The sequence below is a fragment of the Amblyomma americanum genome, chromosome 4 (genome assembly GCF_052857255.1).
Source record: "Amblyomma americanum isolate KBUSLIRL-KWMA chromosome 4, ASM5285725v1, whole genome shotgun sequence".
Lineage (NCBI taxonomy): Eukaryota > Metazoa > Arthropoda > Arachnida > Ixodida > Ixodidae > Amblyomma > Amblyomma americanum.
This window is the reverse complement of record NC_135500.1, coordinates 170475197-170495990: the sequence shown is the minus strand read 5'-3', so window position 1 is coordinate 170495990 and position 20794 is coordinate 170475197. Positions and strand designations below refer to the sequence as shown.

The following is a 20794-nucleotide window of genomic DNA, read 5'->3' as shown; positions in this document are numbered from 1 at the left end:
GCATTTCTGGCTGTAAGATGAGAAGTCCACTTACTATGAACCTCGAATCACTGCGAACGCAACCCACACGACTGTCAGGTTCAACAAGTATGACGAGTGGACGAGTTGATACTGAATCATCTTAAAGTCAGCCAAAAGACGCACACGGGAGAAAGTAAGAATACGAGACAAGGCTGGGGGTTATAAATGATGAAAGCTACACGCTGAAAAGAGCCCAAGGAACCAGAAATGAATTCCAACAAGGCTGACGACCGGGCGAGTTGGTACTGAATCACCTTCAGGTCCGTTATAAGAGGGCTCGACTGTATTTATGCTTTGTGCACGCAGTGAACCGTGTGAAAGCACGTTCGATTGGCTTACCACACTCTTACGTAACTACGATAGATTCGCGGCGGCGCTGTTAGTGTTGTCAGAAGACATAGATGCTATTACATGGTGCCTGAGTCAGCTAAGGAGAGAAGCAGGGATGGAGCAAATATTATAACTGAAATGGCCAGTCCGGTGTTTCAGCCGTGCTTCTAACAAAAGCTTTCACCGCACTTCAAGAACTTCGGCGGAAGCGCGGATATCTATTGAGAGAAAACCTAAAGGCCAAATAAACTGCCGGAGAGAATATTTTTTCTCTATCAATTACAACGAACAGCCCAGACTTTTTAAGGCAAGGCCAAGTAAGGACATTACAATTATACTTACGCCCAGCTCTACACACGAGGAACTTGTGAGCCTACAAAAAGCCTGGCATTAAGTACCCCATTGCCAACAATAAATCTGCGACGCCGGCTAATCTGCTCATTAACAGCAACGGCTCAATGGCACAATATGCAGACTACAAAGCCGCCGTGAACCCAGCTCTGGACACCGAGCACAAGCGATTCCAAGAGCTCACGGGCTATTTGCCATCATTGTCGAGGAAATAAGTTCTCGAAACATGACCTGAAACGAGCGTATGGTCAGGTAGGAATGAACAAACCACCGAAAAGTTTCCTGCCTCCGAATACGCATGAAGGAACGTTCTAAACCAACTCCCATAGTCGAAAAATACGACAGGGGCTGTCCCAAAATGCAACCGAAATTTTTGTCGCCCTGTCGTTACGACATATTTTTCTGTAGTATTGTGAAGTTATCTATTGTAGCGACAAAACTGGCCGTGTCGTTCCGACAGAAGACAGCTCAATACAACAGAAAAGTATTTTGTTAAAAGAAGAATTTCTGCTGTCAGGTCCCGAAATGCTACCGGGAAACATGTTGTCACATAAGAAATTTTCTGTTGGATTTTTCGATAGAACCTGTGTTGCTGCGATATTTCAAAGGATGAAAACAAGTTCTTGATGGTATTGAAGGGGTTTCATTTTATATTTATTATATCATCGTAAAAGGAAGACTTATGAACAACATTTGCAGAATATAGAAGCTATCCTGAACTGTTACCCAGGAAGAGGCATCCGGCAATTTGGGAAATAAAAATAACGGAAAATAAAGTGTCCTGCCCCTACCGCCATTTCCCAACGAACTGGAATAAAGAGGTTCTTTCCGCATCTTTCTGGGAGCAGTGCGAATTTTCCGCGGACCAGCTGGAGTATCTTGGTCGTATCGTAACCGGTGATTGCTTTGTCCAGCCTCTCGCTGATGAGGTGGAAGCCATTGCTAAAGGAGCCAAGCCCAATGACAGCCTTAAGTAAGGTTGCTGTAAGGGTTAGGAAACTACCTCAAAAAGTCATACCTCAAAAAGTTCATTCCCAACCTGTCCAGCTTAGTTGTGCCCCTTTACAAGCTTTTTGGAGTACCTACAAATCCTTTTCTTTGAGCAACGAGTCTAAAGTCACCTTTCTTCAGATGAACAGCCGCTGGCAACGCCACCCGTTACCCGTACATACCCACTACCATCTTGACGAGCCACTGCAATTACCTTGCTACGCTTCTGCTAACGGCACTGGAGAGAGCATGCACTGCTAAATTTTTTATGCATTAACGATATTGTCCAAGGCAGGAACCGGGCAAAGTTAAACTGAGAAAAAGTTCTCGTCGCAATTTTCGCCCTAAAAAATACTCAATTATGGGCGATGTAATATATCTGCTGGAGTTGCAGCGTTTGCAGTGCTCCGAGCCGTTGTCGTCCTCCTCCGAGGAAGATGTCATCCCTTCGAGACGTTATCTCCTTCATACACTGGCTTTCACAGAATCTCAAGATTATTACCGCAAGAAGCCGGACGTTAGCGTTGTTCTCCGTGCCTAGGAAAACCATTTCAATATGCACGACAGTGTACACAGGAAGAGACCCCAAATGTAACACGCGCCATCCGTGAGAAGCCGTGCACATCTTGTGAGGTGGCAGTGGTGTTCATGTTCCCCTTCTCTTGTGGAGAAATGTACAGTATTGGACGAATAAAGTTTTCATGAAAGCGCTATGGAGCACGCAAAGTCCGTCAACATAGTGACCTTTAGAATAGGGTGACGCATACGGGAATCGCGGGGGGGGGGGGGGGGGGGGGGGGCAAGTGCGCAAGCGCAGGACAATAACCGGAGGGAGGGGCGTTACTGTCCTGGGTCAGCGCTATTCCCTTATGCCCCTAACCGATAGTGTCACCCTATTCTAAAGGTATCTAATGTCTCGGGGGGACATTTGCCTCAGCACCGCGAGCTCAGCGGCTGTGCACCGTTGTTCACTTCTGAGGCAAAAAGAGTGAGCAGCCAACGCGGAAAGTTCTAGAAGCGGTGGGGATTTGCGACGACAGAGAAGCCTGCATGAGTGCAGCGTCCGTACCCTTTACCGAGAGAGAGAGAGAGAGAGAGAGAGAGAGAGAGAGAGAGAGAGATGCTGTGGATAGTTTTATCACTTCTTACGCCGAGAATATTAGACTTTTGACAGATGCTTTTGCCTTATGGTTTCGCGTTTTTTACTTCGCCCCCCCCCCACCCTTTTTTTTTTTGCAATGTGTTCAGTTTGCGTACTTACGGTTTAGCTTTTTACCACTTGTGATTTTTTTACTTCCGGATTTGCTCTTACTGGTCTTCGAATTTATATTTGGGTTTTGCTTTTTAGGCCTCCCGCTTTTTTGGTGTTTTATTATATTATTTTGCACTCTGTGACGTGATTACTTCTGATTTCTCAAAACTGAGCGGAATTCCGCGCTTCCCTCTTTCCCCTCCTCGCATGTTCTCGTACGCTTAAACAAAGAACAGCTGTAAGTCACCCTCGTGACGCGTGCTCTTCTCTCGGGGTTGGTTCTTTGTCGGCTGTTACTGTTTTTAACGGAAAAGAAGATTCTCTAAACACGCTCCGAGTGGTCTACAGCAAGGGTGTTCGGTGCAAACCTGCACCAGGGGCACCCCACCCAATCACGAGGACCAGTGATTTGGCCAAGAGGCTCAGGTAGCTCCAAAGAGGTTCAGGTAGGAGACGGAGCACATCATCCTCATTCAACCAGCGATTCACCCCTCAGAATGAGTGGGAAGAACGCTTCTGCCTTTGTTCCAAATATTTTTCCTCTGGAGGGATATTTACCACGAATCATTTCCTACTTCAATGCAAAAGTAACTACAAAATTCGGTTCTTGCGCATAAACTCGCTGCTCCCTTTCAGTTTGGAGCTGCCTGTACATGCGGAAGTCAACCATATACGCAGGTACACAGAGCAACAAATAAGGGCATGTTAATCTTTCCCGTCTCAACGCAGTCTATACACACTGCCCAGATCCGCTGTATCCGTGGGCTTGGCTCGCCCGGCCCCTGCGATGAGTTCATTTATGCTTCATAAGCCTAAACAAAAGTGCGACGCTAGATGTAGTTATAGGTGGCCACTCTAAGTGGCCGGAAGTGTTAGAAATTAAACGTGCGTCCGCTGAGCAAACGGTTCACTGTCTGCTCAAACTCTTCGTTTAAATTCCCTAAACATTCTTGTATTATACGGGTATGATAGCCTTCAATTCACGTCCCATCAGACGGGAGTTGAAGGAGGAAATTATATGATACAATATCATAAAGAGTGTCACGATATTTACATTGGTAACCGTCATTTGTAGCCAAGGTGGCTTACTGGTTACATTGGAGCCGGCATGAACCGCACGTTGCCCCCGAACTTGTCCTGGCGAGGCAGAACGCTCCGACCGGTCGTCAAAGGCAGCGCTGCTCAAGAACCCGTCCTCGGCGCTACATTCCGAAATTTGGCTTTCTTTGGCGTATCCTAACACTCCGTATGCGACAAGCGGTAGAATTCTTGCACTCTAGCTGCTTGACAGACGCTTTCCGACCGGGCTCGATCTCAGTAAATCTCTGATCTCCGAGGAACGCTAAGCAGTTTGCACAAACACTGAGGCGGTGGCCGACCGTATGTCGAGAGAGATTATCAAGGTCCGTTCACATTTGCGAGTCGGAGACTTCGTGCGACCGTTTGGTAGAAAAGGGACCGTTGCAAATAATCGCATTGGTCAGAAAGTCACCTTCGCAAGACAGTCGCGCGCTGCTCGATTTTCCAGTCTTGCGACAGCGAGTCCCAAGCCGCTAAACCAATCAGCGGCGCCTCAGAAGTTAACGGAAACCTGTTCCGCTTCCGGTTTCTCGTTGCTGGTAACAGTCAAAACCGAGAACTCCCGTTCCTAATCAGATCCTTCGAGAAGGCGGCCGGCCGATCGGTCTTGCAAGTGTGATCCTCAGTCGAGCAGCTCCCAAGTATCAAGCGACAGCCATTCGGAAGCCGACAGCATCGTTCGTGTGTCATCCCAAGACACTACTGTGCCGTTAGCTCCGTCCCGTGGAATAGAAGCAACAACCCGAAGTCAGCAGCCATTCCCCTATTTACTCTGTCGTTACTATCCGCCAGCTTGGTTCAGCGGCTTTCAAACAAGGTGTCAATGCGCGTTTCTCGAACGGAGTCCACCAAACCACCACGGTTCGAAATCGAACTCTGCTTGAACTAAGATTTCGAACCGTGGTGGTTTGGTCGACTCCGTTCGAGAAAAGAGCATTGACACTCTGCTTGAACTATGGTAATTGAAATTGGAGGGATTTTGAAGGACATGCGCATGTTACGAACGCTTGTGCCCTCTACGCAGCGCCCTCTGCAGCGTCACTTACCTGTCGGGATGAGACCCTTTTAAACAAACCAGTGCGCGCAAGCCGCCGGCGCTTCATTCCTCGGTCCACTCTATAGCACCAACGAACGAAGTCCCGTCCGTTTTCAGCTATGCTGCCTGCGAAGTGGCCTTGCCGCAAATGCCACATGCAAAGGCGTTTTTAGCGTCATTTGCCGCTCTGTTCGTATACATACAGCGGTGAATACCGGTTCTGGCGTATCGTGCACACATCCACACGTCTAGAGGGCTCGGTCGACGACGTGATCCGCTGCTCCGCACAGCGTCGGCGAATACGGTTGGTCTCTGGGTGCGCTATCGCTGCTGCGGGATATGCTCTTCGAACGAGGCGCTGATGCAGTGGTGCGTCATGCTTGCAAGGTGCAGTGTATGACGCAGCATGCACTATGCGTCTGCGCTTTCGCCCTCCGTTACAGACGGCGCCCCCATGTGTAACGCATCGCGCTGGAGTGCGTGCAGAAAGCTGGTCATTCGGACGCCGAACGATAAGGAAGCATACACAGTGCTTACTCATCGACTATCTCAGACTCACAGACCAACAGTATATATGCATCGCTGACACGCCGCTCTAAGATCTGAGAGAGATTGGTCTTCTGACGGCCTATGCCGAAAGGGTCTCGTTTTATATACGCTCTTATTTTTTTTTTTGGTTTTTGCTGACGATGCGTCTTCTTTATCTCAGTTTGAGATTTATTCAACGTGGAACTGCGAGATAGGCCCTCAAAAGCATCCTGTGTCGAACGGAGGGTGTCTCGCTATTGTCGGCATGCTTGGCGTGCAGTCTTCTCATCTGTCGTTCGATCGCGATCGTGGAGATAATTACTTCGGCGGAGAAGTAACATATCTCCGCTTTCCTCGACCACTCTGTTTTCGTTCTGTGCCTTTCTTAATTTTTACTGCTGCATTTCGTTATTATTAGTATTCTTTGCGCTGCAGATGAACGGTATCAAGTACAGCTGGAAACAATATGAGAGGGAACACGGGAGAACGTGGCCGTTGCACTTCGCGAAGAGCTGCCACCGACAAACAAAGAGAATCGGCGGTAAAGGCTCATGCAAAGTAAGCATGGCCTGCTGCTCTTTCCCAGCATGCCCCTGATGCTGCCCATTATCGTCGGCCGTCGGCGGCCGCGCGCTGACGTGTTCCCTCTCATATTGCTTTTAGCTGCACGTGTTACATTCGCGCATTAGTTAACTAATATAATTTTTGACGTGTAAGTTGTATGCCAGGCACTGGAGTTAAGGAAACCAGGCTCCTGAGACCTGGAGAAGAAACCACCTTGTCGTTTTCAAGGTGCTAGGCGCCATCCGTTTCAGCGAATGTTCCGGCATTGGAACTAGTGGCTTGGCGACGTGTATAGTCGCCAAGGTCTGGGGCCTATATGGCCCCAGGCTTGTCAAAATATCGGACTGTACACAAGATCGCCTTCAAACTCCTTGCGCCGCCCCGTGTCGTCTACGAAACAGAACGCCAAGTCATGACAGAGAAGTGTGCACAAGCATGCATTTACTGTTCTTTAAATGAGAATCCTTACATATGTCTCTGGTCTACAGTCTTTATGTTACCTTCGGAGTGAAACTGGTTAATATCAATTTAAGGGGACGACTGCATTCTGTGGGTATTCATTTCTTTTTCTTTAATGTCTAGCCACTTCCTCCTTCAACGTCTGCTCTCAGGACTCGTCATTTTTACTTAGTGGTCAAGAGTAAACGTTGCCCGGCCTTCAATTCTCAGTTTGTATCAGTACTAACAACACGCTCTTAAGTTAGGCTTTATCGATACAACGCACTGAATACGCGTTTCGTGTGCCGGACCATAGACAAGTAATTTATAAGTAAGGGCGACCCAAACCAAGATATGACCGCTGAGTGTTGCTAAGTCTAAAAGCAACACACTAGTCTGACTGAGAACCAGAACAGAAGGAAACAAGCTCAAATGTTTTAACTCGGCCTGTTAAAAACTCGACAGGGCGAATGTAGGCGGGCGGAAAGTCGGATAAGCGCATGTTGCGCACCCCGGATATTCAGTCGCAAAGGCATGATTACGCGCAATTCGACAAAGCGTTGCAAAAGAAAATAGCAACAAGAATGAATGGAGGAAGTTTTGTCTGATTACCGTGGGACATGGGCGCCATAGTAGAGCGCATCCCACGGAGCGGTTGTGAGCCGGAATTTTGTGTGTCATGTAACATTAGATTAGATATCCAGAGTACACCAGACGACAGAAGAAAAAAAAATATGTCCAAGCAGTGGCAGAGCTTGTACCTTAGACGCCTAGGAGTCTGATCTCATCGTATGCTGCTATAATTGTATCAGCAGCATTTAATGCATTCTACTTTCGGTTTCCACTTTACAAGACATCATGCATATCGAATAGTGACTGCTTAGCAGGGGCGGCGGGGAACACAGCATAAAACTGGGCACTCACCAATCCTGGGCGCGAAGCAGGGTTCAGGTGTGTGCCACTGTCAGTGAACTACGGTCGACGATGCTTAACGACAGAAATCCTCGCGGCAAGGGCAACACCCACCGTTCAGAAAAAAAAAAGGCACAAACAACACACACAGCTCACGCGAGGAAACGGGATTAGTTGATCCAGATGGTGACGTCAGGTCAACGAATGCGCACTATCACAAAGAAACTTGACGCGGTGATGATTCGTGCGTTGTCACTGCGACGAGGGTGGCGTTGACGTGGGACATCGCAGCAAGACGTCGAAACACTCCTGGACCACGCACTTTAGCGCGCTCGATAGCAGAAGAAGCGATGAAGATTGCCGGAACGACGACCACAGAGAACAACAGCGACGCAGAAAACCGCCACCGAGACCAGCAGACGAAGTAACCGACCGCGGCGGGATGCTGTCACGTGCTTTCGGCCTACAGCACGCGACCGCCTCGGAACTCGGCCCGTTTGAAAACTCCTCTCAAAGTGGCGGCGCAGCGGCGCGCACGCCATCTGGGCGAGAGCGGCCGAGTCTGCAGCAGCAGCAGCAGCCGGACCGGCCTATTGAGGAGATGAATAGCCCGACGAGCGGGCCACGAGACATGGCCTCGCGCCGCTGGTTCTTTTGTGTCGCCAGATTCTTTTGTACAAGTCCGTTTTCCTTTCTCCTCTATCGCCGTCGCTTTTTTTTCTTCTTCTTTAATCTCTCATTCTCTCCCGAAGTGAGTGCGCAGAAAGCGCGCGCGCGCGCTCTCTCCCCGTGTTTCCTTCGTTCCTGCTGCGGTTGGCGTGGACGCCCAAAAAAACGCGAGAGCGTGTCTGCTCCCCGCATTTCTGCTGGCTTTGCATCCCTGTTTCGCTGCATGAGCAAACGGGGCCAGCGGACATGGTTACATGGCTAGACACGCGCGCCCGACTCTCTTCGTATCAACTTTGTCCTCTTTTATTTCTATTTTTTTTTGTGAGCTTCAGAGCTTCGTACTGTCGTGGAGGTTAACCCATAATTTGTGACTTCCGAGTACAGACAGCGCATTGGTCAGTGGTTAATCAATGTATTTATGCATAAAAAAGCAATGGTGTAGGCCAGGCTCGTAGCCAGTAATTTTTTTTTTTCGAGAGAGAGGCCTAAGGTAACTTTCTGCGTCGAGCGGGAGCAGGGTGCCTGCCCAGCATGAGCACTGCAACAAGAGCAGGGGGAGCTTGAATTCAGGAAGGAGAGGGGGAGAATCACAGGTCGGAGAATCACTATATATGCTAAACGGCGATGATGAATGCTATAAATTAGAAACACCCAGATGCAAACAGCGTGTGGCCGAATCCACTGCGCCTTCTGAAAACCTCTGCCCCAACGGCACGAGAAACAGGCCAAAGAAAATGCTCGACAGCTACTGGTGCTAAGTACGGCATGGTGCGCCCATTTCCAAGGCGCCGTCCTGTCCTGTCCCTGCGCTTGCGTAGCCACGTTTCGGTGCCTATGTTTGACACTAATGGCTGTCTTCACTTTGGATTTGGGGATGCAGTTGACATCGTACGATCTTGTCCTCACAGTCGCATTTTATTCATCCTCTGTACACTCTTAGCTAGCGCACGCAAGAGTAAACGCTTACACGGCCAGAGCAAGCGCCTGTTGCCCTAGCGCTTAGTGAACAAGGAAGCCGCACTTCTAAAGCTCAGTAGGCATGCGGAAGAATAGCCAAGGATATCGTCTTAATAGCTAAAGCCCAAATGAACCCTTCTTGTTTGTGCGCGAAGGCCTGCTAGTCAAATGACAGATGTTTACATTGCAGAACCTCGTTATGCCACTCTTACAAGACAGAAATGACGTGTGGAGTGTTTTTTTTTTGCTTGTGCCTTTTGTCCTTCTTTTTTAATTTCCTTGGGGGCCTGTCGGACCCCAAGTGGAACAAAATGACCCATTGCACCGACGTAAACAAGATGAGGTCGCAACTAAGAGGTTCAGAGAGATTCGGCATACAGGCACACACAGTTCTCATACGCTGTGTGCAGTGGTTGGACTTATAAACAGAAAAAAAAAAAAACGATAAACGTACTCCGAATCCTCTTTTAGAAATTTTATTTTCTCCGAGAAATGTCAGTATTTCTGACATGCATGACACACCTGTCTGGCTGTCCGGTACCAGTTACAGTAGGTGACAGGGGGAAAGCAGCGGGTGAGGGTCAGGTAACAGCAGATATGTTGAACAACGATGGAAAAATTGTTCTAGAAAGACAAGCCATTTTGTATACGCGACGCCTCATGACCCCTCTATACAGCGTTCATAGATTACGAGAAAGCATTTGACTCAATCGAAACATCATCAGTCATGACGGCATTACGTAATCAGGGTGCCTTATATAAAAATACTGGAAGATGTTTATAACGGCTGCAAATCCCCCGTATGGAGACCCAGCGAAGACCGTAAAGATAGCAATGAAATTTCAATAAGGGTGCCAGGTAGGAAGACACGATCTCTCCAATGATATTAACCGCCTGTCTATAGGAGGTAATGGACGTAGATTGAGAACAGTTGGAAATAAGAGTTAATAATTTACTAGCCTGTGATTCGCTAATGACAGGCTTGCTAAGCCACTCGGAGGATGAACTGCAAAGCATGATCAATGGCTTAAACGGGCAAATCAGAACGGGTGGTCTAAAAATTAATGGTGGTATTTGGTGGCTGCAGCTCGCAATATCGATGACAGAGGCCTTTGTTCTGTAGTGGACGGCAAAGTGGGCTGATGGCGATGAGGACGACGGTGATCATGATACCTGAATGTCTTGCAGGTGGGACGGCCATTTAGATGGCTCCAAAAGGCAAAACTTCTGAAACGGCGTTGTTGATGCGAGCAACATGTCTTGCTCGAGTCGCGCACAGCTCGTGATGGCCACCTGGGATTCACACGCACGCACGCACGCACGCATGCATGCCCATTACAAATATACACTGGCTTGGCGTCTCTGACTCCTCTTTTTTAATTCACTTCAGTAGAAACATAACTGAAAAGCGTATTTAATTGCTGCATAAATGATACATTGCATATGAAAGAAACTAGGAGCCAGCAGGCTGAGCGTATAGCAGAACCACGACAGGAAGCGCTTCATTCGGCTCACCGCCTCATTTGAAAGTTCAGTGAATGCCTTGACGTTATTCTGCCTTATACGTCCTGTCTAGTTGTGACAATTCTTTTTACTAATACTTCTCAGCTCCCTGACGCTGCCAAGCCTGCCTGGTGACCTTAATTTCGCGGCTGGTCTTCGATACTGTTACCGATATTCCTTTTTGTTTTCCTGCTCAGAGCGTCACTTCTCGCCATATGGCGCATTGTCTTAAACCCTAAGCCTACTACCACGAGGGAAATGTCTATATAGCTACTCACCAATAACCGCAGCAAGTTTCAGTCGTAAAGCTTTATGACTTTGTTCCTGATGATTGCGCAGTGAGCGCCGCTGTGGCCACAGAATATCTTACATTACGCAACCCGACACTCGATACACATAATCATCAGCGATAGTCAGCAGGAACACTTGCACGGCCTGTGCTCTCTTCGCACAGGTGTCGCCCACTTCTCGATGCCACCGCGCTGTTAGGGAGGACAGAAAAGAGAGGGAAAGGGACAAGGTGGAAATATTGAACGCGGATTTACAGGTCCGAAGAACTCTCGCCCGCGCTGAAATGCACATCTCTGAGCTTAAGTGAACCCTCCGCACAGACGGCACAGAACTGAAAAGACAAAAAAAAAATAAAGAGGCGAGAATTATGGCGCGGGTTGAGAGAGGAGGTGGGAGAAGGGGTACAGCGTGGAAGGGGCAGGTTATTCGAGCCAATGTCCGCCCGCGCACGCGTCAGCCTTTCTTGCCGCGATCCGCGGCTGATGATGATGGGCGCGTGCTGGCTGGCAGCTCGCTCGGTGAAAGCCGCGCGGGATGCCCAGCGCAGCGAACACTCGTCTCCCTTGTGAGAGCAGCGTTTCATCCCCCGCCGCCGTCAAAATCGCCGCAGGAGGCCCCCATCCACCATTCTTCGGGGCTGCCACAGAATGAAAGTGGCTCGGAAGTTGCTCCGCGGAGTCGCGCGGTGAGACGGCCACGAGCGGTTGAGCTCACCGGCCGCGATGGTGCACGGGCTGCCCACGGGAGAAGCGCGCGCGAGCAAAAATTAAAAGGTATGACGAGAACAAGACGAAGAAGCTGGGTGGTGACAGGAACAAGAAAACAATAGGCTTAGCTTTCAATGTTGTGCGCTTTTCGGTGGGCGTGGGTGGCGGCTGTCGCTGGGTGTATGCCGCGCCTTAGGAAGCAGCTTGTGAGGAAAGCTAACTGCGTGGAAATAAAGAACGATCATAACGACCAGAAAAAGAGATAAATGAAGACTCAGAGTAGCAAGCACGGAAAGGCGCAGTTTTAATGGAATCCGCCAGCCTGGAGAGGTGATAAACAGATCAGTAAATTTGATAGACGAAAGGAAGCGTGACACTACATATTTAGCCTAACAAATAATAAAAAATACCATAGTTTTAAGCGCATAATGAACGGAAAACAATACACTCTTACTGCATTCATTCTGATTGCAACTATGAGTTAAAGAAAACTGTAGTGTACGGTGACGAAACTGCGGCAGGACGGAACACGTTACTAAACTTGGTATGGGTTTGCGCAAGTTGGTATCCATGTTCGACATAAAGCGTCTTGTCTTGTAAGTCCTTCTGGTGTATTTTCTCGCTTACATATTCCTGTACATTCGAGCGATCTTCAGAATACACTTTTTTTGGAACAGCACTTGCCTGTAGTCATCACTCGTCCGCGCCTTTCTGGGCGCTCTATCTCAAATACTAAACAATGCGCCATTGTCTTTTTGTTTTGGGGTAGGGGCCCGGAACACCTCTGAAGCAACGCGACACCGCGTTCTGACTACGCACCATGCGAACAGACTGCACGCCCTTGTGCGATGTGGTCCATCCGCTGCCCCTCCGGCATAAAAAGGACCTTTCAAAGCCGTTCATGCATCCCTCCTACTGTGCCTTTCAGGCCACTCGTTTCTGGCCTAATCTCACGGGATTGACACGGAACCCGTATCTTTCGATTGCTTCATTGCGTTTTGTTCGTTTCTTCTTCATGTTGCACTTTATAAAAACGACGGGACGGAAGACAAGAACACAGATACAAGCGCTGACTAGCGAACAAATGATTAACTGCGATATGGAAGGCACCAATATAAAGGAAACATGGCGAGCAGATGCACGAAGGATCGAGACCGCCAGTTTATAGGGAATGTTAGCAATCAGTTGGTATCAAAGGGTGCCACTAGTTAAGAAAGGCAAGTTCTCGTGGGATCAGAGCCACCGACGGCTGGCCGACGCACGTACAAGCGTATTTGTAAATGTTAAATGCCTCGACAACCAGCCCGACTAGGCGTTCTTCCCGCACTTGATCAGCTCGCTGCGTCTTAATGTGTTAGCATTAGAGCCCCTCCGTGAAGAAAACGCATCCGGCGTCCGGAGACATAGTGTTGTGTACACCACCTGCCACCTGCTGCGGTTGGCAGGTAAAAAAGTGGAGAGAGTTTAGTTTAGTTTGGTTTATGGGGGTATAACTCCCCAAAGCGACTCAGGCTATGAGGGACGCCGTAGTGAAGGTCTCCAGAAATTTCGACCACCTGGGGTTCTTTAACGTGCACTGACATCGCAAAGCACACGAGCCTCTAGAATTTCGCCTCCATCGGAATGCGACCGCCGCGGCCGGGATCGAACCCGCGTGTTTCGGGCCAGCAGCCGAGCGCCGTAACCACTCTGCCACCGCGGTGGCTAAAAGTGGAGAGAGAGAAATCCACTTCTACACTTGTAGAGAAGAGGATGGAGGGGCTGGAAGGTGGCCACCAACTTTCCAGAGGGTAACCGAGAGGGTGGTCACCATGGAGGAAGCAGGATCGGACATCGGCGGGGGGAATGCTCAACCTGAGGGTCGTTGTCAAGGGGACAGCCTTGCGGGTGGCTTCCGAGGAATGTAGGCATCAATCAGTCAACCTATTTAATCAGCTTTCACTGATTAGTGCGCTAAACAGGACACTTCAGCTCTACAAATCAGAAGACCAAAGGCTAACGCATTGTCATGGCATAATGACATTTATTCACCTCAGTAATTGTTTTAAAAAAAAGCTTTTCCTGCTCACGCTTTTACATTATTCTGCTGCGATTTTGACACCATGCAACAGCAACTAGCACCACAGTCCTTTCTCTCATGAAGTCACGCCATGACCTGCGTGTGCACGACGCAGCGCTAGTTATTCAGAGAATGGCATCCTGTCAGCACAGCGCTGGCTGATAGAGCAAATACCTGTTGCAGGTGCGCTCAACTGTCACCACAAGTTATGCATCATACCTGCTGTTCTCTAATCACTACGATGTATCTCTAACTTACCACACAGATACACTGCCGCACCAAACTATTTCTCTCGGCTTTCGCTTTCCATCGATAGCACACGTGCCCCATTTCGAATAAGTCGTGAGGTGCAGAAAATTACTCAAAAATGCGAAAACCTGTGCAGAGAAAACAGCAATGCATCCATAAAACGGGTGTCTTTCTTTTATTGACATCCGGCACCATTTTCCTTCTTGCGTTGCATGTGCTGCGCATAATGTGGACGTTACAGTGTACCTTTCCGCTTTAGGTGTTACATCCAGCATTATGCATTATTATTATTATTATTATTATTATTATTATTATTATTATTATTATTATTATTATTATTATTATTATTATTTATTTTGTTTTTCGCGGTAAATTCTCTTCTTCATCTGCAGTTACACTCTCTTCATGGAAACAGCGCAGCAGACGGGACCAAGAAAGGAAGACACACACACGGGCGCTGACTATCAACTGAAAGAAACTTATTGCAGCATCGTTAATATATAAAACCCATACATATTATAAAAGCATGAAACTAGGTCACAAGATTCTTCTAATCAGCCATCGAGAAATCTGATTTCTTTTCAGGTTAACAGAAGGAGTGCTGACGCACTTCTCCCCTCGTTGATGTATAGCATACGCCTCAAAAACGCGCTGTTTGAATGACAGGCTCAGAGAGCATAATAAAGATATAAAAGACGGTGCAAAGAAGAACTTGCCTGAACACATGACCTCATGCCAGTGCACTGCCACTTTGGACAGGACCAAGGTTCTTAAACGCTACAAAAACCAGCTTGACCGCGAACTTTTTGAGGCGTATGCTATACATCAACGAGGGGAGAAATGCGTCAGCACTCCTTCTGTTAACCTGAAAAGAAAAGAAATCAGATTTCTCGATTTCTCGGACGAGAGCAAAAGACTGAACAGCCGCCGCCGTAGCTCAGTTGGTAGAGCACCGGACGCGATATTCGGAGGTCGTGGGTTTGAATGCCACCGGCGGGATGTGGTTGTATTTCTTCTGCTTTCTAATCAATTATATTTCAGCGATTAAATAATTGCGTATTTCATTGACTAAACTGCAGGGGAGACGCTTATCAATTTAATTTAGAATTTTATTAATTCAGGAAAAGAGCTAGTACAATTTAATTACTAAAAACGCTGAGGAATCGGCCAGAATGTTAATTACGGAAGGCGAGCAGCTGATTTCATAGCGACGCGCGGAAAGTAGGCAATAAAAAAAGAAACATAGCGCGTATACCATATATATCTAAACGTTCGCGAGCAAAGCTGGTGCAAGCTCAGTTTTGCCGCCCGGAATAAACCGGGGGGAGCTTGTAGAAACGACTTACTGGAGAAAAAGAGAAAGAAAGCCCGTGTTAAGAAGCACCGAAAGAAATTTGTCTGTTGTTGTTGTGGGGCTGTGTATATGATTCGGTTAACATGCGGCAGAATTTACATCGGGGAAACCGGAAGCTGCATCAACGACCGACTGCGCGAGCGTGCCAAATGTATACAACATCAGTCACTCAGAAGCAACATAGCCACCCGTTTTGCTGAATGCGAAGAGTGTGAGGCGTTTCTGAGCAAGACCACTATTCTTTCCAAATATAAACACCAGACTCCCGAGGCATAAAACATACGCAGCGTTGGTGACATGTTCGTCAGCCAAGCATCGGTGGCTCTAATAACACAGGAGCTTGCATTTGTCAATCAGTGACGATATGACACTTCCCAATTGTTGATTTTCCGATCGTTAATCGTGCCCCATTGATGATTTCCCTTGTTTTTTTTCTCGCCCTGTTTCCTTTATATTGATGCCTTCCCTGCAGGAATAAATCATTTGGTTGTGCCTGTCTCCTCCCCCGTCCCGTGTCTTAGCGCTGTTACGTCGTATGCATCAAAGAGTACGGCACCTGTTCCTTGGGAATCAGAAAACTAGCAAAAACCTAACCTCGTCTTTGTGAGGAGCGACCGCATTGGCGTCATTAACAGTTTGCGTTAGCGCGACGAAACGCTGGGAAAAAAAGAGCTGAGAATGAAACAAGGCATCTAAATCCTATGCGAAGAAGGCAGAAGTGTCGTCAGGGATCCACAGCTTTCCAACAAACCGAAACAACACGTATTTTGTCATTGTTTCCCCCACACGTAGCGACAAAACCAACAACAACAACGTCCGGAACTCCCGGCTCACCTCCGCCGCTCGCTCCCTTCTAGCGCGCGACAACGCGGTCGAGACGGGCCACGAAAGGGCAGGCACGCGCCTACTATACACGCGGGCAGTGTAAACAAGCGTTGTATGCATGCAAGCACCGTGCGTACGCGCTGTACGCGCAACAGCGACGGAGACAATGAGCTGCCCTCCCAACGGGCGATGCCTGTGCCGAAACAAAAGCGTGCCCCCTTCCTCCTCTCCCTCTTCCTGGTGCTCCTACCGGGTGCGTGGGCGACGCGCGCTGTGCAGAGGGCGTGGCGCGCCCAAGAAGAATAACGTGCGCCCAGAATGGAGGGAGGACACCCTTTCGCCGCCGAGTCGCAGCAGCCGTCGTGGACCATCAAGGAAATATCCTTACACTGCCCCCCCTCCCCATCCCCTCCGCTCCGTGCGCGTGTAATTCTTTCAGTGAAAAGCGACGTTGTGCGCGCGATGGAGCTCCGCGAGCGAATCACAAAGCACTTATTTGCCTCCCTCGCGCGGCGAGACTTCGTAATCGCGCCGGTAATGCGAGCCTGTCGCTTCTTCCTGCCCGTCGCCAAGCGCCCTGTTGTGGTGGGCACAACGCGATAGACGCATCCGCGTAGCCAGTGTGCGTAGCGTAAGGTCAGGCAACGTTTCGCGTGAGTTGGAATGAGAGGGAAAACGCGAGTGCTTACCATAAATATTTCCTTTTCGTGGAATTAAGGAAGTAATAAAGCGAGAACTCCATGGTCGGCCTGTATTTGTATTCTTTTTTTTTTCTCGCGAATAATGTCGGGCAGGGCCCTGTTTCAGCAAGAGTGCGAAAAGCGCTCCATCTGTTCTGCTTAAGGCTCGTGGCTCAGTTGTTTGCTTTTATTTCTTCGGAAACCGCGGGTAGCAACTTCTGAAGTGCTAACACATCAAGTGAACAAGCACCTGCTCTCCTGGCTTACAATTAAGGCCGTCCAATTATTAAATTTTGCCATGCACACAAGCCCGATTTTTCAACTCGGCTAAAACACTGCACAATGTTACGAAAACTTCGCTTTTTAAAGACTTTGTTTACTCTGTGTTATTCCGCACGAAGGTGCCCTTGATAAGGCCACAATCGCCTGCGGAATAATCTCTAATTTGCGTCTTCTTCTGGATCAAACGTGTCATTCACAATATTTTCCACTGAAAAAGGAGAAAAAGTCATCGTGCGTTTAAGAATGAGCCCGTCGCATCTCCCCAGCAGAGACCATGAACAGGTGTGGATGGTACTAGGTGGCTGTACTAAAGCACATCGTGTCCTTCTTGCAGCTTCTTGCACTAATGCGTGACCGCCGATCGTCGTCGGCCCACCCTGAGACGACGGTGTGGGCGAAGCTATACAGCTGTCTTGAAGAAGCACACAGCATGCAAACGGGAGCCCGTGCCTGGCATTTACTGGATGGCGCTATATTTGCTTTGAATTGCTACAGCTGTAGCGTCCTGGTACATATCCTGCATATCCTGGAAAGTGACATTGGACATGACCGCGTCATTACGCGGGCCAGCTGTGCCCTGTAGATCATTCAGAACATCTGTCTCGAAGAAGGTGCTTTGATGCAGGTAGGCGGCAGAAGAATGCTAACTGGGACCTTTTTGGGAGCGTTTCATTTCTTTCTCATTTATTTAGCACTGTCGTTACTGGTGACGAAATAAACAGCAAGTAGGGAAGCAAACGACAAGCACGGCCGGACTGGATGCGACACCACCGTACGCCCCTTGCGGCCGCCGCATCCAATCCGGCCGAGTCACAGGGACTACGCCCCGCGAATTCATTGCCCGACCACTGCACAGCTTCTTCTCCCGAGACGGCATTAGCGCCAATAAATCTCGCCAGGCAAGCCAAACGCATTTCTGTGTTCTGTCATTCGTCGCCGCACCGATATGCCAGTGCGGCACGAGCGTTCGGGCCCGTATATCCAAGTAAGTGGTGTCATAGGTGTGTTTTGCCGCTGCCAGCGTCATGTCGTTCCCTAGGATCTGCATCATTGCGAGTTCCAACCAATAGAAGAGGACCAAATGAAACGGAAACGAAGTGAAAGGCTACAAAACACTACACCTGGACAAATATTGCTTCCTGCATGAACCAACACAGGAGCCTGCCAAGCTTCGGTGGACGCTTATACATATGCGCTTGAACCTCAGGGCCAATCACGACTTCGACTCATCTGAAGTCTTTATACTGGCTGTCGTAGAACGTGTAATGATGACCCTCTACCGTCACTATTGCCACTTCGAAGGATGGGACAAGAGCCGGGCTTCAAGATCACGCCTCTCCCTTACTTGGCCACTCATGGTTGAAAGCTTCCTGTCTATCTGGCAGCGACGGGGTCAAAGGTCATGTCCTTACCTGGTGAGCTAGTTGGCTATGCGGTGCTAGCACTCCCTGCTTTCGTGCAAAACTGGAGATGGATAAAGATGGCTAGTTCTTTTTTTTTTCGCAATGCTGTATGGAGCTGCAGGAAATAGGACGCATGCGAAGCATTCAGCAGAAGAACGAGATGGCGCCACTGCGCGGCTTTAGAGTCACGTTATTGGTGCTCTATCAAAGCAAAGATGCTTTGTTTCAATGCGCAGTTCAAAAAAGGGCACAGACCTTCTTTTTTTTTTTAAGAAAGACTTCTTGGTCGTTAAAACAAGCTGATGGCGGTAAAAATTCCTTAATGGTGCGGGCTGCAATGCAGTATGACAAGCGCACATTCGTGCTGAGTCGGTGACGCTGCCCGGCCTAAGGTTTCACCTTACGACACCAATAAATTGAGCGTCATGCAGTTCTTTATTCGCTGGGAAAGATGCCGTTGGCAGAGGAAGAGTGGAGGCTATATTACGCCTGTCTCTGGGTCATAAACAAATGTTCACGTTGTTTAAATTTCTGACACGTTTTCCAAGAATGTTATAGACCTCATTTTAAGCCGAAGTCAAAACGCAGGCACCTTTTCCTTGTTTTTTTTTGGCGAAAGTGACCTTTGGGTAGGCAGCCTCTAAAGTAAACCTAATTGCCCCTCTCTCATTCCCTTCCGGAGAATGGCTATATAGGGTGTCGTGATAGAAATACCATCTAATACCTCAGTGAATTTCTTAGGGCAAAAAGTTTTGGAAAAAAGGCTTCTTTGGGAATTCGCGACATGCAAAACGGTACTCACGCAGTATATTTCCTCCAAAACATTTTAATGAAAACACGTTTCACAGATACTCACCATAGTTAACACTGCTCTAAATCAAACCAAAAAGGGTCTTTATTATCGAAGTACAAGGGAGTATATTACAAAATATCTGATAAAAAACAATGGAGGTAAACATATCTATTAAATCTCAATATATGCCTGAAAGCAAAGTGAAAGTCAGTTGTTCCCAACACTTGAAAGAGGCCTTGCATTCCTAGAATTCGTATGAACTTTCTTTGTTCGGAAACATGACCCCATGCACTCGTCCTCAACAAATGAGCTAAGGAAATAAGAGACATAAAGACCAGCCCGGGGTACGTCCCTGTGTTTCACTTGAAAGCACGAGTTAAACTGATGATCACAACCACTGCGTTGGCCGAAGAGCATTTTACGGATCGGCAGCCTACCCTTAAACCGTGCACAGCGCTAGCTAACATGCGCAGCTCTGGAAGCCGACCACAGTCGTAACAGTGCTACCAGGGTCAAATGAAACGCGAGCAGGGCGAGTGAAATGCGAGCAATAAAGGAAACGCATATGCAATTAAGTGAAGTGCAAAAAATTAATATGCAGTACGTAATCACTGCCGAGTAGCGGTCTCTGTACCTTTGAAGTAAAAACTAATTACATTAGCATTTGATCTCCCTCAGCCCGAGCTTCCTACTTTTGCTGTTAGCATTTCAGTATAACGGCTCCAGTTTCATTCGACCCCACCATTATAATCAGAATGAGTACGGAGGTGACCTCATTAGGCTTAGTCTGCGTGGTTTAAATTGTTTTGCAGAAATTTGTGTTGCAGGAAGGACGAATAAAATGTATGATCATAGCTGGCCCCTCAGTTCCCCAAATCTGCTGTGCCTAATCAGAGAGCGAGTGACCGTCGAAGCAGAAAAGGTTTACTATAGTCTCGACAGGCTGACACGACACCGATCACCTTCGTATTCATTTTCACTTCATACGCGCGCCATCAAAGTCAAAAGTTTATGGAAGGCCGCGCTCACACTTACGTAAGAACACAAAGCGCAAAACTCGCTCTGCGAGCTCTCTCCAGCATCAACTGGCTTTTTTGCCGTGGAGCAAACGGGCTTTCCGTCCCGCAGATCTATGGGTCCGTCGTATTTTTCCAGCTTCGCAGATGACAATAGCCAATGGGGGACGACAGCATTTGTGACATAGAAACGCCTGCTGCGCCATCTGGCGCCGGTAGCAGTCCCGTCGCACTCGTGGACAGCGATGGAGCGCAAGGTAGTCTTTGATGTCACGTGACTAGCGCGCTGTGCAAATGCAGGTGGCGCGGACTTCGTTCCATGGAACTGCGTACACGACGCCACCGTTCACGCAGCGCCGCTAGGGAAAGTTTTACGCTAGTGCGAGAGGGCCGAACTCAGCGCTGAGGAAAATTTATTCCCCCTCTTACCGCAGCCTGAAATAGAATGCTGTCGCCTAATTCTAAGTCCTCGGATTTAACAGTACTCTATTAAATGTCAGTCAA

At 48.4% G+C, this 20794-nt stretch overlaps 1 protein-coding gene across 7 annotated transcripts in view; it reads right to left on the bottom strand.

Moving 5' to 3' along the window:
- LOC144128648 (uncharacterized) overlaps nt 1–8025 on the bottom strand; it is a 714737-nt gene extending 706712 nt beyond the window's left edge. Inside the window, exon 1 of one of the 7 annotated variants that reach the window (XM_077662210.1) lies at nt 7515–8025. The gene's annotated coding sequence lies outside the window, so the exon portion shown is untranslated. Of the gene's footprint in view, nt 1–5070; nt 5364–7514 lie in introns of those variants that run through there. The other 6 variants (XM_077662211.1, XM_077662205.1, XM_077662206.1 and 3 more) reach the window with 6 other exon arrangements.
- Nucleotides 8026–20794: the final 12769 nt, after the last annotated feature.